We start from the raw sequence: 18,033 nt of genomic DNA on the forward strand, positions 1-18,033 counted from the left end.
CCCACCACTATTCCCCCACTCACCCACCCGGCCGGGGTGGCGGAGACTGCCCCTGAGCGATCGGAGGCGGTCGCTGCCTACCTCGCGACCACGTTTGCCTCCGCTGACCCCCCCCACCCTCTCCTCCGAGTCTTCGGACGACGGGGACACACCCCCCCCCCCTCGCACATCACGTCACTCTGCCCGTTCTTCCGGACTCTCTGCCATTCCCTCTCGCCACGCCATCGGAGGTGCGCACACTCCTCCTCCGTCTCAAGCCCCCTTCTGCCCCCGGTTCCGACTCTCTGCCTGCACCCGTCCTCCGTGCTCTTCCTCGGAAGGCGACGGTCTTCCTTACCCGCATCATCAACGCGATGTTCCTTCTCTGTCATTTCCCCACCCCTTGGAAAGTGGCCATTGTCTCACCCATACCCAAACCCGGGAAGCCCCCTTCCCTACCATCATCGTACCGCCCCATTTCTCTTCTACCCATCATCTCTAAGGTCGCAGAGCGGACCATTCTCACACGCCTTCTCCTTCACGTCAACCTCTTGCATCTTCTCCCCCATCACCAGTTCGGTTTCCGCAAACGTCACTCCACCTCCCACGCCATCGCCCGTGTGGAGGTGCTGGCTGTCCAAGGTTTCGCACGGCGCCAACACACGGGCATGGTGCTTCTGGACCTTGCCCGGGCATTTGATTCCGTGCCCCATTCACAACTCATTCACCGTCTCTCCGCCACCGACCTTCCACCTCATCTCATACGCCTCATCTGCTCGTTCCTGGGGGGTCGTACCTTCCGGGTTCGGGTGGAGGGCGAACTCTCCGACCCCCGTCACATCATGGCCGGCGTCCCCCAGGGCGCCATCCTTTCACCCCTTCTCTTCACCCTTCACATCGCCGACCTGCAACCACCACCTGGTACTCACCTGGTTCAGTACGCCGATGACACTTGCCTCCTCGCTTCCTCCGTCTCCGAGCGAATGCTCGGCGACCGCCTGAGCCGCGGGCTCACATCACTCTCTACTCAGTTCCTCGCGCACGGCATCGGGCTGAACTGCTCGAAGACCCAATCCATTCTCTTCTCACGCATCCACCCACGCCAGGACCACCCCCCACGAGTTTCCAGCACTGCCATCCCCTGGTCACCCGAGGTCCGCTATCTGGGGGTGACCCTGGACAGTACCTTCACTTTCATCCCGCACCTTGCTTCCATGAAGACTCAATCCAGGGCGGTCTTGGCGCAGCTGGCACCGATACTGCGACCCTCATCTGGCACCCCCCTCCCGGTTCGCATCACCGCATTTCATTCCTACGTCATCCCACGCTTCACCTACGCATCCCCCGTGTGGGTTCATTCATCCCGTTTCAACCTTCGCCCCATTACCCGCACCTACTTCCTGGGGATTCGTCTCCTTCTCGGACTCCCCCGCGCCACCTCCAGGCTGACTCTCCTGGCAGACTCCGGCCTGCCCCACCTTCACCCTCTCCTTCGCTCCATGACAACTTACTTCCTACGCCGATGCCGACGCAGCGACAACCCCCTCATCCTTCAACTTGCGGAGCCGCTGCCTCCTGCACCCCACCCACGACGACCGCTCTTTTCGACTGACCACTTACGCGACGACTCCGACGACGACGCTGACGACGTCCCGGCGGCCGGTGGGCCCGGTAGATGACGGCGTAGACCTCCACGTCCACCGGTAGCCTCCGCGGACCCGCCACCATAGTTCACCATCTACATCGCCACTCCGTCTTCTTCCCATCGTCATCAGCATCGCCGTTTTCTCCGCGCGGCCTCCATCAGCTGCGCGGCTCCTGGATCAGCATCTCTTCACCCCCAGCAGTCCCTCACCCCCCCTCCACCCAACAAGTAGCCGGGACCTTCAAGAACCTCCGTGTTGGCGGGGTCCAGCATCGTCATGTTCTTCGTCTTTGTGTTTATGTTCTGTACAGTGTTCTTGTCAACTGCCTTGTATGTATCTTTATGTATTAAATGATGTTTTTGTGTGTGGGCCCCTAGGGGCCCCACTTTAAAAAAAAAAAAAAAAAAAAAAAAAAAAAAAAAAAAAAAAAAAAAAAAAAAAAACTAAAGATTTCCGTGGAGGGGAACATTTGATGAGTCTTTAAACAATTTTTTGTTGTGCCCAGTGTTTACACACTGGGCCGGTTACCGTTAAACCACTGGGCCCGGGGGTGAGGCGGGGAGGGGGAAATCTGAAAAATCGAATTGGACAAGTATCGTTCATGGGAATTTTTTTTTTCTTTTTTCAACTATTACCATGCACAATTACGTACCTTCCTTCCGCACTTTCAAGACGGTGGGGTTGTTCGCCAAGGCACCGTAAACTTGAGACCTACGAATGCATTACATACCATACACAGATGAAAAAAAAAAAAAAAATTACACTTCACTGTACATAATTCTTAACACTACTTCACAACTACTAAGTTGAAATTTTTTCACCGGGACAGCGCGAACGCAGTCCCGACTACCAAAAATTACGCGCCCGAGTTACCCACATTTGGGGTAATCGCAGAGGTCAGCTCAACCGAAGTGCAAGGGAAGAGCCTCACCCTGGGGGAACCCCCTGCTTGATCAGGGTAGCCCCTACGCCAGGTAAGTATGCTGCGCAGTGTTTCGCTTTTCTATTTCACTTGGAGCTCGGACCACCTCATCAACGTGTTTTGAGGTTATGTACTTCTACCTCCGAAACAGCTCTTTCCCCAGACATAACACTCCCGTGCCAGTTCATCACACTACATGACAGTACACACCAACAATGCAAATACAATTTCTTCCTACAACTGCCCGTTTCTACTCGCACCTCGTTTCCTTTGTTTCTGTACCCACGGCGACGGTCGACCGCCGCGTGCATTTGGTTACCCCGTTTGCCGCGTGGCGGCACTTGGTTACACCGTTTGCCGCGTGGCGGCACTCGGGTCGTCGCGTCCGCCTCGGCAAAAAGGCGGGCACCACGGCACAGTCGAGAGGGGAACTTTTTTCCATTAGCAACATACCTAGGGTTTCACGAAATATCGAGTGCCGTGTCCCACGAGGCGATTTTCGGACGATTCGCGGCTTCAGGCTGCACGACCGTACGCTATTTTCACCATTAGTGGTGGTCCGCACATTTTTCCTATATAGTCCGGATTTTCAAAGTTTCAACCGTGCTCTGGTTTCCCTTCAAACTGCTCTTAGGTGCTACTCTGAGTGGTTTGCAGGGATTTCCTTAGTTAATTCGAGTTTTCCTCGCGTGCTTTTATAATCCGACCAGTCGTTTCTGGTGCGAAGACTTGCTGCTGGGTGCATATCCGGATCTGGTAACTCTCAGCAGCAAGCAACAGGGTCCCCCCCTGGGCATTGCTGGGGGGACTCTGCAGAAATAAATTCAACCCTCGGGTTCCACTAATTATTATTTTATTTTTATTTACAAGTTCTACTCAGCATCACTCCTATTATATTCACTCCATCTTCTTCCACCTTTAACTGACTGCTGACTGCTGCTGCTGCTTCCTGGGGCTGTCACCAGGTGGCCGAGAAGAGTAGTTCCTCCCAGGTGTGGCTCTTGGCCTGCCGACTTGATTGTTTCTCGTCGGCATGGCCGAGGGGGGGTCCGGGGAGGACCCGCCCCTGGGGGACTCCGACTTTGAGGGCCGACTCCAACCGCCATTGAGGGACTACACCAGGCCTCCTGGTGGCCACCGAGACCGGACGGGTGCCTCGGGCGATGCTGGAGCAGAGGGATGCTCGCCGCCCCCCACCCCCAGCCAGACCGGGATCCGCACCCAGGAGCGCTGCACGAAGGTGTCGGAGTCCAAGCATCACCAGATGGTGCCACCTGGCTTCTGCTCCGACACCCCCTTCACCCCGGACGTCACCATGGCAGCAACCCTCACCACCACGACCACCACCATGACGACCACGACAGTTTGCACTTTCACCCCCTCTGCTTCTCACCCCATCTCCTCACCATTCTCAGCGCCTTCCCCCTCACTGCCACTCATCCCTGTCGAGCCTGCGGCCCCCCGGGACGTGCCGATGGACACCGGCTTCAGCCTCCCCCGCCGGACGGTGAAGCGGCCGAGGATGGGGCGCGCCGAGGACCGCACCTCCATCTCCAACCGGTTTGGCGCCCTCGAGCTCGACTCCGCCGGCGAGGAGGGCACCTCGTCCCGGGACTCGTCACCTGCACCATCCACGTCATCCCGCATCTCACACCTCACCCGCCGCACCACCCCCCGACCGACTACGACCGCCGCGACTCAGCCATCGACCTCCGCTGCTCGTCAGCCGTCGCCTCGACCATCCACCTCCGCATCTGCACCTGGACCCCGCACCCGGCCTCCCACCCAACCTGCTGCCGCCCCCGCATCTGCCTCCGCCGCCGCCACCGTCAAGCCTACCCGCATGCCGCCCATCGGCTGCCGCCTCCCCATCACCACCAGCCCCTTCACCCTGGCCCAATCGTTTCAGTCGCTCCTTTCTGGCAAGCTATCCATCACCTCCGTCGACGGCCGCACCTCCTTTTACACCTCTAACGCCGCTGATCACACCTTCCTATACAACCACCTCACCCAGCTCGGCCATCAGCCTTTCACGCACCTGCGACAGGACGAGAAGGGGGACCGACTCGTCCTGAAGCGTCTCCCACTCACCACTACCCCCGAGGAGGTGCACGCCGCCCTCCTCGACCTGGACCTACCCGTTGCTTCCGTCACTCCGCTCCGCGTCACCGACACCGCCACGACCCGTCCGTTCCTGGTTAATACTCACCACCTGGGGGAGGCAGCTCCCTTCCTGGCTCTACGCTCCCTGGGCTGCTGGGTGGTCTCCGTCGAACGCTATCGTGGCTGCGGGCGGGTCCCGCAGTGTTACCGGTGCCAGCAGGCCGGCCACCCATCCACACGCTGCGAGAGGCCGGTGGCCTGTTTCAAGTGTGCCGGGCCCCACCGGTCCCGCGAGTGCACATCGACGACTCCGAAGTGCGTCAATTGCGGCGAGGCGCACTTCGCGACTTCCATGGACTGCCGGGTGAACCAGGCCTACCTCAGACGCCACCCCCCCCGACAACAGCCTGAGGCCACCCCGGCACCGCGTCCGCGACCGCCAAACTTGACCGACGCTCGTGCCTTTCCCGCCGTCACCTCCAACGCCTGGACTCGGTGCGGTTCCGCCGCCGCCACCCTGTTCCCCTCCCGCGACGGGCCATCTCCATCTGCACCTCAGGACCCCTCATCTCACCGACCGGACGCTGACGACACTTCTTTCACCACGATCATACGTGACCTCATCCAGCTGTTTCGGCAGTACTTTCCCTTCATTCGCCGCACCCTGACCGCCCTGTCCCATGCCAAGTCCCCTTCGGAGAGATTCGGGGTGCTCCTCCAAGCGCTTCTGGGTCTCTTCGATGGATCCCCCGCCGCCCCTTAAGCTCCTAGTCTGGAACGCCTTTTCTTTGCTCCCTAAGCTTCTCGACTTCCTTCACCTCGTCGACGAGCACTCACCCGATGTCGTGTTCCTATCAGAGACCTGGCTGACCCCCGCTGTACCCCTCCGCGTCCCGGGATATGCCGTCCACCGCTCCGACCGTGATGGTCGGGGGGGTGGGGTGGCACTCCTGGTGCGCGACACCTTCACCCATCACCGCCGACACATTCCACCTTCACCCGCGACTGAGGCTGTGGCCGTGCGCCTGTTCGGACAGCCCTACTCCCTGACTCTAGTCTCCGTGTATCTCCCACCCCAATTTGCCTTCCCCTCTGCCGCCGTTGTCGCCCTCGGTCGGCTCGATGCCCATGTCGTGCTGGCCGGGGACTTCAACGCCACCCATCCCTACTGGGGCTGCGTCGCGGCCAACCGCCGAGGCAGCTCCCTCCGTCAGCTCCTCCGGCGTACTAACCTCTCCATCTGCGCCCCCGCCACCCCCACATTCTTCCCCGCTCAGCACCACCGTCATCCCAGTATCATCGACCTCGCCCTCACCACACCGCTCCCCATCATCTCTGGTCTCACCACGCTCACCGCCGGGGCCTCGGATCACCTGCCCGTCCTCGGCTCCCTTCACTTCTACCCCCATTCCAACCCGCACCTTCCCCGCTTCGACTTCCGCAACGCCGACTGGAATGGGTTCCAGACCACCCTCTCATCAACACTCGACCTCACCCTCCCCTTCGACACCCCCGACCGTCTCGACGCCAACGTCGTGTCATTCACCCGGGCCGTCTCTGCGGCCGCCTCCGCTCACATTCCGCTGGCCACTCCAAGTACCCGCATCACCCCCTTCCCGCCTTACCTGCGTGACGCCGTGGTCCTGCGCGACCGCTTCCGCGGCCTGTGGCAGGCCAACCGGTCCCCGTTGACACGGATGGTGTTCCTCCTGCTGCGGGGCCGGTGCCGCCGGATGGTCGCGGCGTGGAAGGCGCATTTGGAGACCCGGCGTCTCGGCTCCCTCGCCTCTGCATCCGGCTCTCTGTGGACCTACGTCCGGCGCCTCCGATCGGTCCCCACCACTATTCCCCCACTCACCCACCCGGCCGGGGTGGCGGAGACTGCCCCTGAGCGATCGGAGGCGGTCGCTGCCTACCTCGCGACCACGTTTGCCTCCGCTGACCCCCCCACCCTCTCCTCCGAGTCTTCGGACGACGGGGACACACCCCCCCCCCCTCGCGCATCACGTCACTCTGCCCGTTCTTCCGGACTCTCTGCCATTCCCTCTCGCCACGCCATCGGAGGTGCGCACACTCCTCCTCCGTCTCAAGCCCCCTTCTGCCCCCGGTTCCGACTCTCTGCCTGCACCCGTCCTCCGTGCTCTTCCTCGGAAGGCGACGGTCTTCCTTACCCGCATCATCAACGCGATGTTCCTTCTCTGTCATTTCCCCACCCCTTGGAAAGTGGCCATTGTCTCACCCATACCCAAACCCGGGAAGCCCCCTTCCCTACCATCATCGTAACGCCCCATTTCTCTTCTACCCATCATCTCTAAGGTCGCAGAGCGGACCATTCTCACACGCCTTCTCCTTCACGTCAACCTCGTGCATCTTCTCCCCCATCACCAGTTCGGTTTCCGCAAACGTCACTCCACCTCCCACGCCATCGCCCGTGTGGAGGTGCTGGCTGTCCAAGGTTTCGCACGGCGCCAACACACGGGCATGGTGCTTCTGGACCTTGCCCGGGCATTTGATTCCGTGCCCCATTCACAACTCATTCACCGTCTCTCCGCCACCGACCTTCCGCCTCATCTCATACGCCTCATCTGCTCGTTCCTGGGGGGTCGTACCTTCCGGGTTCGGGTGGAGGGCGAACTCTCCGACCCCCGTCACATCATGGCCGGCGTCCCCCAGGGCGCCATCCTTTCACCCCTTCTCTTCACCCTTCACATCGCCGACCTGCAACCACCACCTGGCACTCACCTGGTTCAGTACGCCGATGACACTTGCCTCCTCGCTTCCTCCGTCTCCGAGCGGATGCTCGGCGACCGCCTGAGCCGCGGGCTCACATCACTCTCTACTCAGTTCCTCGCGCACGGCATCGGGCTGAACTGCTCGAAGACCCAATCCATTCTCTTCTCACGCATCCACCCACGCCGGGACCACCCCCCACGAGTTTCCAGCACTGCCATCCCCTGGTCACCCGAGGTCCGCTATCTGGGGGTGACCCTGGACAGTACCTTCACTTTCATCCCGCACCTTGCTTCCATGAAGACTCAATCCAGGGCGGTCTTGGCGCAGCTGGCACCGATACTGCGACCCTCATCTGGCACCCCCCTCCCGGTTCGCATCACCGCATTTCATTCCTACGTCATCCCACGCTTCACCTACGCATCCCCCGTGTGGGTTCATTCATCCCGTTTCAACCTTCGCCCCATTACCCGCACCTACTTCCTGGGGATTCGTCTCCTTCTCGGACTCCCCCGCGCCACCTCCAGGCTGACTCTCCTGGCAGACTCCGGCCTGCCCCACCTTCACCCTCTCCTTCGCTCCATGACAACTTACTTCCTACGCCGATGCCGACGCAGCGACAACCCCCTCATCCTTCAACTTGCGGAGCCGCTGCCTCCTGCACCCCACCCACGACGACCGCTCTTTTCGACTGACCACTTACGCGACGACTCCGACGACGACGCTGACGACGTCCCGGCGGCCGGTGGGCCCGGTAGATGACGGCGTAGACCTCCACGTCCACCGGTAGCCTCCGCGGACCCGCCACCATAGTTCACCATCTACATCGCCACTCCGTCTTCTTCCCATCGTCATCAGCATCGCCGTTTTCTCCGCGCGGCCTCCATCAGCTGCGCGGCTCCTGGATCAGCATCTCTTCACCCCCAGCAGTCCCTCACCCCCCCTCCACCCAACAAGTAGCCGGGACCTTCAAGAACCTCCGTGTTGGCGGGGTCCAGCATCGTCATGTTCTTCATCTTTGTGTTTATGTTCTGTACAGTGTTCTTGTCCACTGCCTTGTATGTATCTTTATGTATTAAATGATGTTAAAAAAAAAAAAAAAAAAAAAAAAAAAAAAAAAAAAAAAAAAAAAAAAAAAACTAAAGATTTCCGTGGAGGGGAACATTTGATGAGTCTTTAAACAATTTTTTGTTGTGCCCAGTGTTTACACACTGGGCCGGTTACCGTTAAACCACTGGGCCCGGGGGTGAGGCGGGGAGGGGGAAATCTGAAAAATCGAATTGGACAAGTATCGTTCATGGGAATTTTTTTTTTCTTTTTTCAACTATTACCATGCACAATTACGTACCTTCCTTCCGCACTTTCAAGACGGTGGGGTTGTTCGCCAAGGCACCGTAAACTTGAGACCTACGAATGCATTACATACCATACACAGATGAAAAAAAAAAAAAAAATTACACTTCACTGTACATAATTCTTAACACTACTTCACAACTACTAAGTTGAAATTTTTTCACCGGGACAGCGCGAACGCAGTCCCGACTACCAAAAATTACGCGCCCGAGTTACCCACATTTGGGGTAATCGCAGAGGTCAGCTCAACCGAAGTGCAAGGGAAGAGCCTCACCCTGGGGGAACCCCCTGCTTGATCAGGGTAGCCCCTACGCCAGGTAAGTATGCTGCGCAGTGTTTCGCTTTTCTATTTCACTTGGAGCTCGGACCACCTCATCAACGTGTTTTGAGGTTATGTACTTCTACCTCCGAAACAGCTCTTTCCCCAGACATAACACTCCCGTGCCAGTTCATCACACTACATGACAGTACACACCAACAATGCAAATACAATTTCTTCCTACAACTGCCCGTTTCTACTCGCACCTCGTTTCCTTTGTTTCTGTACCCACGGCGACGGTCGACCGCCGCGTGCATTTGGTTACCCCGTTTGCCGCGTGGCGGCACTTGGTTACACCGTTTGCCGCGTGGCGGCACTCGGGTCGTCGCGTCCGCCTCGGCAAAAAGGCGGGCACCACGGCACAGTCGAGAGGGGAACTTTTTTCCATTAGCAACATACCTAGGGTTTCACGAAATATCGAGTGCCGTGTCCCACGAGGCGATTTTCGGACGATTCGCGGCTTCAGGCTGCACGACCGTACGCTATTTTCACCATTAGTGGTGGTCCGCACATTTTTCCTATATAGTCTGGATTTTCAAAGTTTCAACCGTGCTCTGGTTTCCCTTCAAACGCATAAATCTTTCGCCTTTTAACATTTGATGAGTCTTTAAACAATTTTTTGTTGTGCCCAGTGTTTACACACTGGGCCGGTTACCGTTAAACCACTGGGCCCGGGGGTGAGGCGGGGAGGGGGAAATCTGAAAAATCGAATTGGACAAGTATCGTTCATGGGAATTTTTTTTTTCTTTTTTCAACTATTACCATGCACAATTACGTACCTTCCTTCCGCACTTTCAAGACGGTGGGGTTGTTCGCCAAGGCACCGTAAACTTGAGACCTACGAATGCATTACATACCATACACAGATGAAAAAAAAAAAAAAAATTACACTTCACTGTACATAATTCTTAACACTACTTCACAACTACTAAGTTGAAATTTTTTCACCGGGACAGCGCGAACGCAGTCCCGACTACCAAAAATTACGCGCCCGAGTTACCCACATTTGGGGTAATCGCAGAGGTCAGCTCAACCGAAGTGCAAGGGAAGAGCCTCACCCTGGGGGAACCCCCTGCTTGATCAGGGTAGCCCCTACGCCAGGTAAGTATGCTGCGCAGTGTTTCGCTTTTCTATTTCACTTGGAGCTCGGACCACCTCATCAACGTGTTTTGAGGTTATGTACTTCTACCTCCGAAACAGCTCTTTCCCCAGACATAACACTCCCGTGCCAGTTCATCACACTACATGACAGTACACACCAACAATGCAAATACAATTTCTTCCTACAACTGCCCGTTTCTACTCGCACCTCGTTTCCTTTGTTTCTGTACCCACGGCGACGGTCGACCGCCGCGTGCATTTGGTTACCCCGTTTGCCGCGTGGCGGCACTTGGTTACACCGTTTGCCGCGTGGCGGCACTCGGGTCGTCGCGTCCGCCTCGGCAAAAAGGCGGGCACCACGGCACAGTCGAGAGGGGAACTTTTTTCCATTAGCAACATACCTAGGGTTTCACGAAATATCGAGTGCCGTGTCCCACGAGGCGATTTTCGGACGATTCGCGGCTTCAGGCTGCACGACCGTACGCTATTTTCACCATTAGTGGTGGTCCGCACATTTTTCCTATATAGTCCGGATTTTCAAAGTTTCAACCGTGCTCTGGTTTCCCTTCAAACTGCTCTTAGGTGCTACTCTGAGTGGTTTGCAGGGATTTCCTTAGTTAATTCGAGTTTTCCTCGCGTGCTTTTATAATCCGACCAGTCGTTTCTGGTGCGAAGACTTGCTGCTGGGTGCATATCCGGATCTGGTAACTCTCAGCAGCAAGCAACAGGGTCCCCCCCTGGGCATTGCTGGGGGGACTCTGCAGAAATAAATTCAACCCTCGGGTTCCACTAATTATTATTTTATTTTTATTTACAAGTTCTACTCAGCATCACTCCTATTATATTCACTCCATCTTCTTCCACCTTTAACTGACTGCTGACTGCTGCTGCTGCTTCCTGGGGCTGTCACCAGGTGGCCGAGAAGAGTAGTTCCTCCCAGGTGTGGCTCTTGGCCTGCCGACTTGATTGTTTCTCGTCGGCATGGCCGAGGGGGGGTCCGGGGAGGACCCGCCCCTGGGGGACTCCGACTTTGAGGGCCGACTCCAACCGCCATTGAGGGACTACACCAGGCCTCCTGGTGGCCACCGAGACCGGACGGGTGCCTCGGGCGATGCTGGAGCAGAGGGATGCTCGCCGCCCCCCACCCCCAGCCGGACCGGGATCCGCACCCAGGAGCGCTGCACGAAGGTGTCGGAGTCCAAGCATCACCAGATGGTGCCACCTGGCTTCTGCTCCGACACCCCCTTCACCCCGGACGTCACCATGGCAGCAACCCTCACCACCACGACCACCACCATGACGACCACGACAGTTTGCACTTTCACCCCCTCTGCTTCTCACCCCATCTCCTCACCATTCTCAGCGCCTTCCCCCTCACTGCCACTCATCCCTGTCGAGCCTGCGGCCCCCCGGGACGTGCCGATGGACACCGGCTTCAGCCTCCCCCGCCGGACGGTGAAGCGGCCGAGGATGGGGCGCGCCGAGGACCGCACCTCCATCTCCAACCGGTTTGGCGCCCTCGAGCTCGACTCCGCCGGCGAGGAGGGGACCTCGTCCCGGGACTCGTCACCTGCACCATCCACGTCATCCCGCATCTCACACCTCACCCGCCGCACCACCCCCCGACCGACTACGACCGCCGCGACTCAGCCATCGACCTCCGCTGCTCGTCAGCCGTCGCCTCGACCATCCACCTCCGCATCTGCACCTGGACCCCGCACCCGGCCTCCCACCCAACCTGCTGCCGCCCCCGCATCTGCCTCCGCCGCCGCCACCGTCAAGCCTACCCGCATGCCGCCCATCGGCTGCCGCCTCCCCATCACCACCAGCCCCTTCACCCTGGCCCAATCGTTTCAGTCGCTCCTTTCTGGCAAGCTATCCATCACCTCCGTCGACGGCCGCACCTCCTTTTACACTTCTAACGCCGCTGATCACACCTTCCTATACAACCACCTCACCCAGCTCGGCCATCAGCCTTTCACGCACCTGCGACAGGACGAGAAGGGGGACCGACTCGTCCTGAAGCGTCTCCCACTCACCACTACCCCCGAGGAGGTGCACGCCGCCCTCCTCGACCTGGACCTACCCGTTGCTTCCGTCACTCCGCTCCGCGTCACCGACACCGCCACGACCCGTCCGTTCCTGGTTAATACTCACCACCTGGGGGAGGCAGCTCCCTTCCTGGCTCTACGCTCCCTGGGCTGCTGGGTGGTCTCCGTCGAACGCTATCGTGGCAGCGGGCGGGTCCCGCAGTGTTACCGGTGCCAGCAGGCCGGCCACCCATCCACACGCTGCGAGAGGCCGGTGGCCTGTTTCAAGTGTGCCGGGCCCCACCGGTCCCGCGAGTGCACATCGACGACTCCGAAGTGCGTCAATTGCGGCGAGGCGCACTTCGCGACTTCCATGGACTGCCGGGTGAACCAGGCCTACCTCAGACGCCACCCCCCCCCGACAACAGCCTGAGGCCACCCCGGCACCGCGACCGCGACCGCCAAACTTGACCGACGCTCGTGCCTTTCCCGCCGTCACCTCCAACGCCTGGACTCGGCGCGGTTCCGCCGCCGCCACCCTGTTCCCCTCCCGCGACGGGCCATCTCCATCTGCACCTCAGGACCCCTCATCTCACCGACCGGACGCTGACGACACTTCATTCACCACGATCATACGTGACCTCATCCAGCTGTTTCGGCAGTACTTTCCCTTCATTCGCCGCACCCTGACCGCCCTGTCCCATGCCAAGTCCCCTTCGGAGAGATTCGAGGTGCTCCTCCAAGCGCTTCTGGGTCTCTTCGATGGATCCCCCGCCGCCCCTTAAGCTCCTAGTCTGGAACGCCTTTTCTTTGCTCCCTAAGCTTCTCGACTTCCTTCACCTCGTCGACGAGCACTCACCCGATGTCGTGTTCCTATCAGAGACCTGGCTGACCCCCGCTGTACCCCTCCGCGTCCCGGGATATGCCGTCCACCGCTCCGACCGTGATGGTCGGGGGGGTGGGGTGGCACTCCTGGTGCGCGACACCTTCACCCATCACCGCCGACACATTCCACCTTCACCCGCGACTGAGGCTGTGGCCGTGCGCCTGTTCGGACAGCCCTACTCCCTGACTCTAGTCTCCGTGTATCTCCCACCCCAATTTGCCTTCCCCTCTGCCGCCGTTGTCGCCCTCGGTCGGCTCGATGCCCATGTCGTGCTGGCCGGGGACTTCAACGCCACCCATCCCTACTGGGGCTGCGTCGCGGCCAACCGCCGAGGCAGCTCCCTCCGTCAGCTCCTCCGGCGTACTAACCTCTCCATCTGCGCCCCCGCCACCCCCACATTCTTCCCCGCTCAGCACCACCGTCATCCCAGTATCATCGACCTCGCCCTCACCACACCGCTCCCCATCATCTCTGGTCTCACCACGCTCACCGCCGGGGCCTCGGATCACCTGCCCGTCCTCGGCTCCCTTCACTTCTACCCCCATTCCAACCCGCACCTTCCCCGCTTCGACTTCCGCAACGCCGACTGGAATGGGTTCCAGACCACCCTCTCATCATCACTCGACCTCACCCTCCCCTTCGACACCCCCGACCGTCTCGACGCCAACGTCGTGTCATTCACCCGGGCCGTCTCTGCGGCCGCCTCCGCTCACATTCCGCTGGCCACTCCAAGTACCCGCATCACCCCCTTCCCGCCTTACCTGCGTGACGCCGTGGTCCTGCGCGACCGCTTCCGCGGCCTGTGGCAGGCCAACCGGTCCCCGTTGACACGGATGGTGTTCCTCCTGCTGCGGGGCCGGTGCCGCCGGATGGTCGCGGCGTGGAAGGCGCATTTGGAGACCCGGCGTCTCGGCTCCCTCGCCTCTGCATCCGGCTCTCTGTGGACCTACGTCCGGCGCCTCCGATCGGTCCCCACCACTATTCCCCCACTCACCCACCCGGCCGGGGTGGCGGAGACTGCCCCTGAGCGATCGGAGGCGGTCGCTGCCTACCTCGCGACCACGTTTGCCTCCGCTGACCCCCCCACCCTCTCCTCCGAGTCTTCGGACGACGGGGACACACCCCCCCCCCCTCGCACATCACGTCACTCTGCCCGTTCTTCCGGACTCTCTGCCATTCCCTCTCGCCACGCCATCGGAGGTGCGCACACTCCTCCTCCGTCTCAAGCCCCCTTCTGCCCCCGGTTCCGACTCTCTGCCTGCACCCGTCCTCCGTGCTCTTCCTCGGAAGGCGACGGTCTTCCTTACCCGCATCATCAACGCGATGTTCCTTCTCTGTCATTTCCCCACCCCTTGGAAAGTGGCCATTGTCTCACCCATACCCAAACCCGGGAAGCCCCCTTCCCTACCATCATCGTACCGCCCCATTTCTCTTCTACCCATCATCTCTAAGGTCGCAGAGCGGACCATTCTCACACGCCTTCTCCTTCACGTCAACCTCTTGCATCTTCTCCCCCATCACCAGTTCGGTTTCCGCAAACGTCACTCCACCTCCCACGCCATCGCCCGTGTGGAGGTGCTGGCTGTCCAAGGTTTCGCACGGCGCCAACACACGGGCATGGTGCTTCTGGACCTTGCCCGGGCATTTGATTCCGTGCCCCATTCACAACTCATTCACCGTCTCTCCGCCACCGACCTTCCACCTCATCTCATACGCCTCATCTGCTCGTTCCTGGGGGGTCGTACCTTCCGGGTTCGGGTGGAGGGCGAACTCTCCGACCCCCGTCACATCATGGCCGGCGTCCCCCAGGGCGCCATCCTTTCACCCCTTCTCTTCACCCTTCACATCGCCGACCTGCAACCACCACCTGGCACTCACCTGGTTCAGTACGCCGATGACACTTGCCTCCTCGCTTCCTCCGTCTCCGAGCGGATGCTCGGCGACCGCCTGAGCCGCGGGCTCACATCACTCTCTACTCAGTTCCTCGCGCACGGCATCGGGCTGAACTGCTCGAAGACCCAATCCATTCTCTTCTCACGCATCCACCCACGCCAGGACCACCCCCCACGAGTTTCCAGCACTGCCATCCCCTGGTCACCCGAGGTCCGCTATCTGGGGGTGACCCTGGACAGTACCTTCACTTTCATCCCGCACCTTGCTTCCATGAAGACTCAATCCAGGGCGGTCTTGGCGCAGCTGGCACCGATACTGCGACCCTCATCTGGCACCCCCCTCCCGGTTCGCATCACCGCATTTCATTCCTACGTCATCCCACGCTTCACCTACGCATCCCCCGTGTGGGTTCATTCATCCCGTTTCAACCTTCGCCCCATTACCCGCACCTACTTCCTGGGGATTCGTCTCCTTCTCGGACTCCCCCGCGCCACCTCCAGGCTGACTCTCCTGGCAGACTCCGGCCTGCCCCACCTTCACCCTCTCCTTCGCTCCATGACAACTTACTTCCTACGCCGATGCCGACGCAGCGACAACCCCCTCATCCTTCAACTTGCGGAGCCGCTGCCTCCTGCACCCCACCCACGACGACCGCTCTTTTCGACTGACCACTTACGCGACGACTCCGACGACGACGCTGACGACGTCCCGGCGGCCGGTGGGCCCGGTAGATGACGGCGTAGACCTCCACGTCCACCGGTAGCCTCCGCGGACCCGCCACCATAGTTCACCATCTACATCGCCACTCCGTCTTCTTCCCATCGTCATCAGCATCGCCGTTTTCTCCGCGCGGCCTCCATCAGCTGCGCGGCTCCTGGATCAGCATCTCTTCACCCCCAGCAGTCCCTCACCCCCCCTCCACCCAACAAGTAGCCGGGACCTTCAAGAACCTCCGTGTTGGCGGGGTCCAGCATCGTCATGTTCTTCATCTTTGTGTTTATGTTCTGTACAGTGTTCTTGTCCACTGCCTTGTATGTATCTTTATGTATTAAATGATGTTTTTGTGTGTGGGCCCCTAGGGGCCCCACTTTTAAAAAAAAAAAAAAAAAAAAAAAAAAAAAAAAAAAAAAAAAACTAAAGATTTCCGTGGAGGGGAACATTTGATGAGTCTTTAAACAATTTTTTGTTGTGCCCAGTGTTTACACACTGGGCCGGTTACCGTTAAACCACTGGGCCCGGGGGTGAGGCGGGGAGGGGGAAATCTGAAAAATCGAATTGGACAAGTATCGTTCATGGGAATTTTTTTTTTCTTTTTTCAACTATTACCATGCACAATTACGTACCTTCCTTCCGCACTTTCAAGACGGTGGGGTTGTTCGCCAAGGCACCGTAAACTTGAGACCTACGAATGCATTACATACCATACACAGATGAAAAAAAAAAAAAAAATTACACTTCACTGTACATAATTCTTAACACTACTTCACAACTACTAAGTTGAAATTTTTTCACCGGGACAGCGCGAACGCAGTCCCGACTACCAAAAATTACGCGCCCGAGTTACCCACATTTGGGGTAATCGCAGAGGTCAGCTCAACCGAAGTGCAAGGGAAGAGCCTCACCCTGGGGGAACCCCCTGCTTGATCAGGGTAGCCCCTACGCCAGGTAAGTATGCTGCGCAGTGTTTCGCTTTTCTATTTCACTTGGAGCTCGGACCACCTCATCAACGTGTTTTGAGGTTATGTACTTCTACCTCCGAAACAGCTCTTTCCCCAGACATAACACTCCCGTGCCAGTTCATCACACTACATGACAGTACACACCAACAATGCAAATACAATTTCTTCCTACAACTGCCCGTTTCTACTCGCACCTCGTTTCCTTTGTTTCTGTACCCACGGCGACGGTCGACCGCCGCGTGCATTTGGTTACCCCGTTTGCCGCGTGGCGGCACTTGGTTACACCGTTTGCCGCGTGGCGGCACTCGGGTCGTCGCGTCCGCCTCGGCAAAAAGGCGGGCACCACGGCACAGTCGAGAGGGGAACTTTTTTCCATTAGCAACATACCTAGGGTTTCACGAAATATCGAGTGCCGTGTCCCACGAGGCGATTTTCGGACGATTCGCGGCTTCAGGCTGCACGACCGTACGCTATTTTCACCATTAGTGGTGGTCCGCACATTTTTCCTATATAGTCCGGATTTTCAAAGTTTCAACCGTGCTCTGGTTTCCCTTCAAACTGCTCTTAGGTGCTACTCTGAGTGGTTTGCAGGGATTTCCTTAGTTAATTCGAGTTTTCCTCGCGTGCTTTTATAATCCGACCAGTCGTTTCTGGTGCGAAGACTTGCTGCTGGGTGCATATCCGGATCTGGTAACTCTCAGCAGCAAGCAACAGGGTCCCCCCCTGGGCATTGCTGGGGGGACTCTGCAGAAATAAATTCAACCCTCGGGTTCCACTAATTATTATTTTCTTTTTATTTACAAGTTCTACTCAGCATCACTCCTATTATATTCACTCCATCTTCTTCCACCTTTAACTGACTGCTGACTGCTGCTGCTGCTTCCTGGGGCTGTCACCAGGTGGCCGAGAAGAGTAGTTCCTCCCGGGTGTGGCTCTTGGCCTGCCGACTTGATTGTTTCTCGTCGGCATGGCCGAGGGGGGGTCCGGGGAGGACCCGCCCCTGGGGGACTCCGACTTTGAGGGCCGACTCCAACCGCCATTGAGGGACTACACCAGGCCTCCTGGTGGCCACCGAGACCGGACGGGTGCCTCGGGCGATGCTGGAGCAGAGGGATGCTCGCCGCCCCCCACCCCCAGCCGGACCGGGATCCGCACCCAGGAGCGCTGCACGAAGGTGTCGGAGTCCAAGCATCACCAGATGGTGCCACCTGGCTTCTGCTCCGACACCCCCTTCACCCCGGACGTCACCATGGCAGCAACCCTCACCACCACGACCACCACCATGACGACCACGACAGTTTGCACTTTCACCCCCTCTGCTTCTCACCCCATCTCCTCACCATTCTCAGCGCCTTCCCCCTCACTGCCACTCATCCCTGTCGAGCCTGCGGC

At 58.9% G+C, this 18,033-nt stretch overlaps 4 non-coding genes across 4 annotated transcripts; all 4 read right to left on the reverse strand.

Moving 5' to 3' along the window:
* Window positions 1–2,444: 2,444 nt before the first annotated feature.
* Window positions 2,445–2,607, reverse strand: LOC134544000 (U1 spliceosomal RNA). The gene has a single exon (XR_010077435.1). It is a non-coding gene; the product is annotated as a U1 spliceosomal RNA (small nuclear RNA).
* Window positions 2,608–8,895: 6,288 nt separating this feature from the next.
* On the reverse strand, window positions 8,896–9,058 carry LOC134544001 (U1 spliceosomal RNA). Its single transcript, XR_010077436.1, has one exon. It is a non-coding gene; the product is annotated as a U1 spliceosomal RNA (small nuclear RNA).
* Window positions 9,059–9,998: 940 nt separating this feature from the next.
* LOC134544002 (U1 spliceosomal RNA) lies at window positions 9,999–10,161 on the reverse strand. Its single transcript, XR_010077437.1, has one exon. It is a non-coding gene; the product is annotated as a U1 spliceosomal RNA (small nuclear RNA).
* A 6,311-nt stretch (window positions 10,162–16,472) lies between these two features.
* On the reverse strand, window positions 16,473–16,635 carry LOC134544003 (U1 spliceosomal RNA). Its single transcript, XR_010077438.1, has one exon. It is a non-coding gene; the product is annotated as a U1 spliceosomal RNA (small nuclear RNA).
* Between the last annotated feature and the right edge of the window lie 1,398 nt (window positions 16,636–18,033).

This window comes from Bacillus rossius, unplaced genomic scaffold, assembly GCF_032445375.1.
Source record: "Bacillus rossius redtenbacheri isolate Brsri unplaced genomic scaffold, Brsri_v3 Brsri_v3_scf27, whole genome shotgun sequence".
Lineage (NCBI taxonomy): Eukaryota > Metazoa > Arthropoda > Insecta > Phasmatodea > Bacillidae > Bacillus > Bacillus rossius.